The sequence below is a fragment of the Sinocyclocheilus anshuiensis genome, unplaced genomic scaffold, assembly GCF_001515605.1.
Source record: "Sinocyclocheilus anshuiensis isolate Anshui unplaced genomic scaffold, SAMN03320099.WGS_v1.1 scaffold3030, whole genome shotgun sequence".
In the NCBI taxonomy this organism is placed as follows: Eukaryota; Metazoa; Chordata; class Actinopteri; order Cypriniformes; family Cyprinidae; genus Sinocyclocheilus; species Sinocyclocheilus anshuiensis.
In genome coordinates this window covers 33370-40686 of record NW_015542538.1, presented here as the reverse complement: position 1 = coordinate 40686, position 7317 = coordinate 33370, and the positions used below count along the sequence as shown (strand labels likewise).

The 7317-nt window shown below is 38.0% G+C and overlaps 1 pseudogene; it reads left to right on the top strand.

Annotated features, from left to right (window-relative positions):
• The first annotated feature begins 770 nt into the window (after positions 1 to 770).
• LOC107694223 (gastrula zinc finger protein XlCGF49.1-like) lies at positions 771 to 6581 on the top strand (annotated as a pseudogene).
• The last annotated feature ends 736 nt before the right edge of the window (positions 6582 to 7317 follow it).

Here is a 7317-nt window from a genome sequence, read left to right as displayed (position 1 = left end):
CTTATGCACTTTTGACAAATGATCTTAGAACAAATTTAGGACGGTTTATACGCAACATTTTATAAATGAGGCCCACGATGCTTTTGGGAAACGCAGCCCTGGTTGTTTCAAACTTCATCCATTAATGGCAACAGAGACTACATGCTTCTGTGAACCTTCAATGCTGCAGACATTTTTCTGAGAGTCTGACACCAGTCTGCTGCGCTCAGTTTCAAGATCATTTGCGATTTATAAATGTCACATCTGGAAGAGAGGCGCACGCACGTTCGTTTTCTCTGAATCGCACTTGTGCACTTTTGACAAATGATCGACTACATGCTTCTGTGAACCTTCAATGCTGCAGACATTTTTCTGTACCCTTCCCCAGTTCTGTGCCTCGATACAGTGCTGTCTCCGAGATCTACAGACAGTTCCTTTGACTTCATGGCTTGGTTTGTGCTCTGATATGCATTTTCAGTTTTATTGAGAGGTCTGTGCCTTTCCAAATCATGTCCAATCAACTGAATTTACCACAGGTGGACTCCAATCAAGTTGTAGAAACTTCTCAAGGATGATCAGTGGAAACAGGATGCACCTGAGCTCAATTTTGAGTGTCATGGCAAAGGCTATGTATGTACATGTGATTTTTTTCTGCTCAGCTTTATCAGTGCAGAGCTTGCTCAGGAATGGCAGCAGGTTGGTGCGAGAGCATCTGCACGCACAGTGAGGCCAACAAAGATGGCGTTTATTAAAGAGGAGAGTGAAGACATGAAGATTGAAGAAGCATTCAGAGTCAAACATGAAGATACTGAGGAACAAACAGGTTGGTTTTCATTCTCAAAGCTGAACTCACTCATCTGATCTTTACTGAAATGCCCAGGTCTATAGGAATGAATGATATTTCTTGAAGAGTTTCATAATTAAAGCAGTTTTTATTTGACATGGAGCGGGTCGCCTATGACCAGACAAACAGGCTACTAATACAGAAGTAGCCTCACACACACTCAAACCATTAATATTTATCACTTCATAACAAAACGATTTCTTTTGCATAACGCAAACGTTGAAATGTGAGTGATCACCTTTGCATTTGGCTACTGCATGCTGTCTACATTTGTACTTCATTTAAAGGGCTTTGGTGAGCAAATAAGACAGCAGGTGGCTACTAACTTTATAATGAACTGCCACTTGATAGATGATTTAAATCAAACCATTTGAATGTTTGTGAGAGCCTTGCAGAGTTAAGCTTCGACCCTAATTAAACACGCCTGGTCCAGCTAATCCTTCAGGTTTATTTGAAAGCTGCATGGATTATGTGGTGGATGGGGGTGTAACGATACACCAATGCTACAGTTTGGTTTAGTTCAGTTTGCTGTGGGGGTACGGTTCATGGCATGGCACCAGCAATGCTAAAAACACTAGATTCACTTTTAACTTTAATAATAATAAAAACAACAGTAATTTAAATTAACTTTATACATTGGCTTCACATGTCTCTTTACTGCAGTCAGCGTACCTGAGTAAACTAAAATAAAATAAATATCTTCAATGTAGACTAGTCAGAAATTAGGGCTGCACGATAAGGCGCATGCATTTATCATGCGCATCTCGTCAGTAAAGTCGGTTCTGTGATTAGTAGGGCTGTGAATCTTTGGGTAGACAGCGAATCGATTCACGATTCATAGGTTTTCTACTCAAGAACGATTTTTGCGAATTCAGAACGATTCGATTCTGCATTCTTTAAGTGCATTCACAGGATTATTTAAATGCTTCCCCTAAATTCTTTAAATGCTTAGTCAGGGGGCAAATTACACTGCAGCCTATATGGTTAGAGAACCATAAGTTAGAGAAAAAAACACTTGTCCATTGTTAGATGTTAGTTTAATGATGCTATGGCATGACGTGGCTTATGTAGAAATGTATGTAAGCCTAGATTTAAAAAAAGAGATGTAAGTATTATGTATAGGCTAACATTTTGTCACACCAGGGGCGTAGCCATCATTTCAGAAATGTCAAATACAATAATTTTATGTATGTAGTAGTATTATTATTATTATTATTATTATTATTATTATTATTAATTATTTATTTTTTTTTACAAGGAATTCTTTTATCTCTTACTTTGAATTTGCTATAAGAAATCAAATACACAGCTGGACAATAATCAATCATTTGTAATCTGTAATTTTGTCCTAATCGCAATTTTATGAATGTTTTATATACTACAAACAATTATTACAATTTTCTGCACAGAATAAGGTAGAAAATATACTTTATAGTTTCTGTACTGTAATAAATGTCAATTAGCACTGCATCATTCATGAATTGTATTTATTTATTGTGTTTATTTTCTTAACGTTTCAGTTCATTCTGCTTTTTATTCAGATTAACAAAGGCCTCCTGTAGCGAATCGATGCATTTTTGTAAGAAAAATATCCATATTCAAAACTTAACTCACTTTAATGTAGCTTGCGCCAACAGTTGTACACAGAAGCAGCTCTGGGAGGATGATGTATGAGGTCAGCGCTGCGCAATAAACAGCTTGAAAGATCAAAGACAATTTTTAATATAACTCCAACTGGATTCGTCTGAAAGAAGAAAGTCATATACAGCTAGGATGACTTGAGGGTGAGTAATTTATGGACTAATTTTCATTTTTGGGTGAACTAACCCTTTAAGTTCTATGAGCGCGAGATCACTTCCCTTTCAGTGCGAAAGCTTCTTTATCTCATTTTCTCTCCTCTCCATCGGCGAATGATTATTCTGAAAGAAAACGCGCCCGATGTCTGTTTGCTATAGCAACAAACGCTACTTTCATGTATCTGATTATCAGATAAACCTCGCGTTCTTATTTCAAGGTTGTTGTTAATGCTGTGGTTGTTTTAACAGTTTCCTTCGTACATTCGGTTCAACGACATTATTAAAACACATTTATCATTCAGTGGAACTATGCGTATGCTTTAGACACTTCCATTTTTGCTCTGTCCATGCAATAAATGCGCAGCCTTCGACTGCTCAGGTAATGTCGTCTGTATGACTGAGAGCCATTGAAAAACTACAGAAAGGCAAAACTACTTCACTTTAGCATTACTGGCCACGAGTACTAAGGAGAGATCACACATCAGCTGCTCAAAACATGTGTCAGTGAGATGAACTGAGCGCGAGTGCAATCCTGTGACAGTCACAGGTGGTAAATACTGGAGCGCGTGAAGGAGAGCTGTGAGGGCATGAACACTGTTCAGGTCTCTATTAATTTGTGCTTGTAGTAATTTAATGTGTATATATTTTGAAAGCATTGAATCGCTATAGAAATCGTTATATTCGATTCACGATTCAAAAATCCATGCTCAAGATCGATGCATGTGCATCGTCAGGGTTTGTAATCGATGCATCGAGAAAACGAGTGAATCGTTACACCCCTAGTGATTAGTAGTAAATCTCGAGCACGTGCTTTCAGATAGAGCGGCATTTACTACACAGCCGTAGTTCACTGACAAGCTACGTAATATCGTGTTCATTATCAGCGATGTATCGCATGCGATAATGAAAGCTGTTTGCGTAGCTTGTCGCCACATTTCACATTCTGACTGAAATGCGGTTGGCTCGGTAATTGGTATCTGGGCTCCAACACACTTAGCAAATGCGTGAATCCATCGTTCTCAACAACTGAAAATGGGTGCATATCCAGGGTGCGAATTACGGGGGGTCTGACCCCCCTAAAGATGGCTTGATCCCCCTGAAGGACATCGACACTAGTTGTGGGTGGGGGGGGGTCAGATAGAAATAGGCTAGCCTACACGTAATATGGAGATTTACTTGTAAATATTAATATGCATTTCTATAGCCCTGACTGACTTTAAAATGCAATTTTGGCAGCCCCTGAAATGGGTCATATTGACATTACCTGAGCAGTTCAAGAATACGCTACAGCGCTTCGTCAAAGATATGCATTTATTGCTTGGACGGAGCAAGAACACGTAAAATGCATGAGTAGATTCAGTCGAGTGATAAAGTTTACCCTCTTCAACTTAATGCTGTTGAACTGAACTTACGGAGCAAACTATTTGCTGTTCAGTCAGTCAGATGTGCGTGAAAGTTGCATGTGTTTTAGGCTACTATATATAACAAACACTGCGTGTTTTCTTTTAGAATCATCATTGGCTGGTAGAAAGACAAAAATAGGTTAGCCTACATAAAAGTTATTTACCTAAAAATGAAGATAAGGCAAAGGTGTGAATAATTACATTTTAGACACTTTGTCAGTAATTTTGCATACGAAAATAAAGCCCTAAGAGATCTGTTGTGCGTCTCTGATCAACACCCAGCGGTGTTTCATTAATGAATCCACGTTTTTAAACAAATCGAGTGAATCAATGATTCAGTGAGTCATTCATAAAGAAAGTGGCCGTTTCTCAATACCAAGTACTCAAAGTTCGGGCTTGCATCCTCGGTAGTTCAGACTTAGCAAGTTCGACTCGGGAGTGTGAACTCCTGAGGACGGGAGGACGCAAGACCGGTAATCCTGCAAATGGAACAGCAGAGTACTTGATAACGTCAGTCCGCTGGCCTTGACTACTCTGGTTATCTTCACTGTATGTGTACAATACAACGAAATATGATATCAAACACCACTGCCTCTTTTCGTTTTCATTTAAAAAATATAAAACAGGCAATATGTCCACATAGCCTATAGGCCGATTATCTTCACTGTATGCATAATAAAATAAAATGTCAAAACACAACTCTGCCTTTTATTGTTAAATATCTTTTAATGAACAATAATAGCCATTGTAAAAGTATAAGTAGGCTATAAAGTATAAGAGACTTATGTAATAGGAAATAGATCTACACTGGATGCGACACAACATGACAAATCCACGACTGTAAACTGATGCCTCGTTCTATTTATGACGTATTGACACACAGTTCAAATGATCTGCAAAGGTCGTTTTGTCGCGTCCAGTGTAGACAGACTTTAGCTGTTGCGGCGCAACACGTCTGTGTGTGAGCAAAGAAAACGATCAGTATAAATATAACGATCAGTATACTAAACACCGCACATCCTGCTATGTGACACATCGCGATATCGATGCTGAAACGATATATCGTGCAGCCCTACTAGTAAAACGATCTAATTAATATTAGGGTTTATTTTCCAATTATATTTATTTTTCCGAGTTTTTACAGTGTTATAAATAATCACACACAATTACATTGATCTTATGAATGCAATGGCCAATCAGAGACTTTCAAATTAGTCATTGCTGAAAAAGCGGATTTTTGTTGTTCAGCGCATGGACTTTTTGGTTGATATCTCTATACGTTAAAATAAACCTACCATAAAAATTACAAACCCTTCATTTCTTTGCAAGTGGGCAAACTTACAAAATCAGCAGGGGATCAAATAAATATTTCCCCACTGTACATATGTATGTTTTGATGTCTATTGTTTTGTGCATTATACTGGGGTTAACTTCTACTGTTTTTTTCACCGTAGATCTAATGGCACTGAACGAAGTCAGGGAAGTACTGAATGAAACTGAAGAGAACGATCAGTACGAGAATCTTCATGATTTCAGAACTGGAGAAAAATCTCTTTGCTGCTCACAGTCTGAAAAGACTTCCACACCAGAAGAAGCTCAAAAGACAGTAAATACAAGTAATTTCACTTGCGTTGAGTGTGGAAAGGGTTTCCGATTTAAAGGAAGCCTTAAAAGGCACATGATGATTCACACTGGAGAGAAGCCTTTCACGTGCCTTCAGTGTGGAAAGAGGTTCAGTATACAGCAAAACCTTACTTACCACCTGAGAGTACACACTGGAGAGAGACCTTTCACCTGCAAACTGTGTGGATCAAGTTTCATTCAAAAAGTATGCCTTAACAGGCACATGAGAGTTCACACCGGAGAAAAACCATTCGCATGCCAACAGTGTGGAGAGCGTTTCACTCAACCTGGAAACCTTAAAATCCACATGAGACTTCACACCGGAGAGAAACCTTACACATGTCCTCAGTGTGGAAAGAGCTTTGAGCAAAATGGAAACCTCACAGTCCACATCAGAATTCACACTGGAGAAAAGCCTTACACATGCTCTCAGTGTGGAAAGAGTTTCGCTCAAAAAGGAGTTTGTAACAGGCACATGAGTTCACACTGGAGAGAATCCATTCACAAGCTCTCACTGTGGAAAGAGTATTGATCAACATGGAAACCTTAGCGTCCGCATGAAAATTCACACTGGAGAAAACCGATAATTCACACGCCTGCCAACAGTGCAGAAAACGTTTCAAGCAAGAAGAAAACCTTAAAGAAACCACGTGAAGATTGACTCGAGAGGGAACTGTTTTAAATGTCAGCAGTGAGAATTTTACAGACAAGGAACATCTGGGAATCATGCAGAGAGAAGGCTTCCAAAAACAAAGCAAATCTTGAGTTTTACAAAAATAAGCTGGATTGGGGTGGGCGATCGCAAAATATCATGACTTTATCACACAAAATCACGATCCGAATCACGATCTTCCCAATTTTGAGACGTACTATCGAGAATATCCAAGCCTATGATTTATCTGTTTGAACAATTAAAAATATTATTGCATTAAACAACCAAAATGGTCACTGCATGAATTACTGCATGAATGGCCACGGTATGAATCAAATATATATATTAATTCCTATTAAAGTTAAAAAGTAACACTGTCAAGCGATTAATCGCGATTAATCACATCCAAAATAAAAGTTTTTGTTTACATAATATATGTGTGTGTAATGTCTGTGTATATTTATTATGTATAAACACACACATACAGTATATATTTTCTAAATATTGACATGTATATATTTATATTCATATAATTTATATATATATAAATATATTTAATATATAAACATAACTTATTTTTCTGAAATATATAAATGTATGTGTGTGAATTTATATATACATAAATATACACAGTACACACATTATATAAACAAAAACTTATTTTGGATGCGATTAATCGTTTGACAGCACTAATATAAAGTGATTCAGTCAAGAGCATTCTTTTGGTGTTTGATTAACGTTAGGAAGACAGCAGCATTAGGCTTTCAACCGGAATGCATGAATCTAACACACTGACATGCATCCCATTTCTTTCCCAATTTTTTATGTTCACTTAAAGGCACAATATGTAAGTTTTCGCCGCTAGAGGGCGCGTATTCAAAACAAACAGAGAAACAAAGGCGTAGTTTGATGACGCTGTGACTGAGTGTGGAATCATGGGAGTTGTAGTCTTCATCCCCACAGCCGATGCAATCCGACGGGACTCGGGCAGAAATCATGTTCATGGATGAGCTAATGATT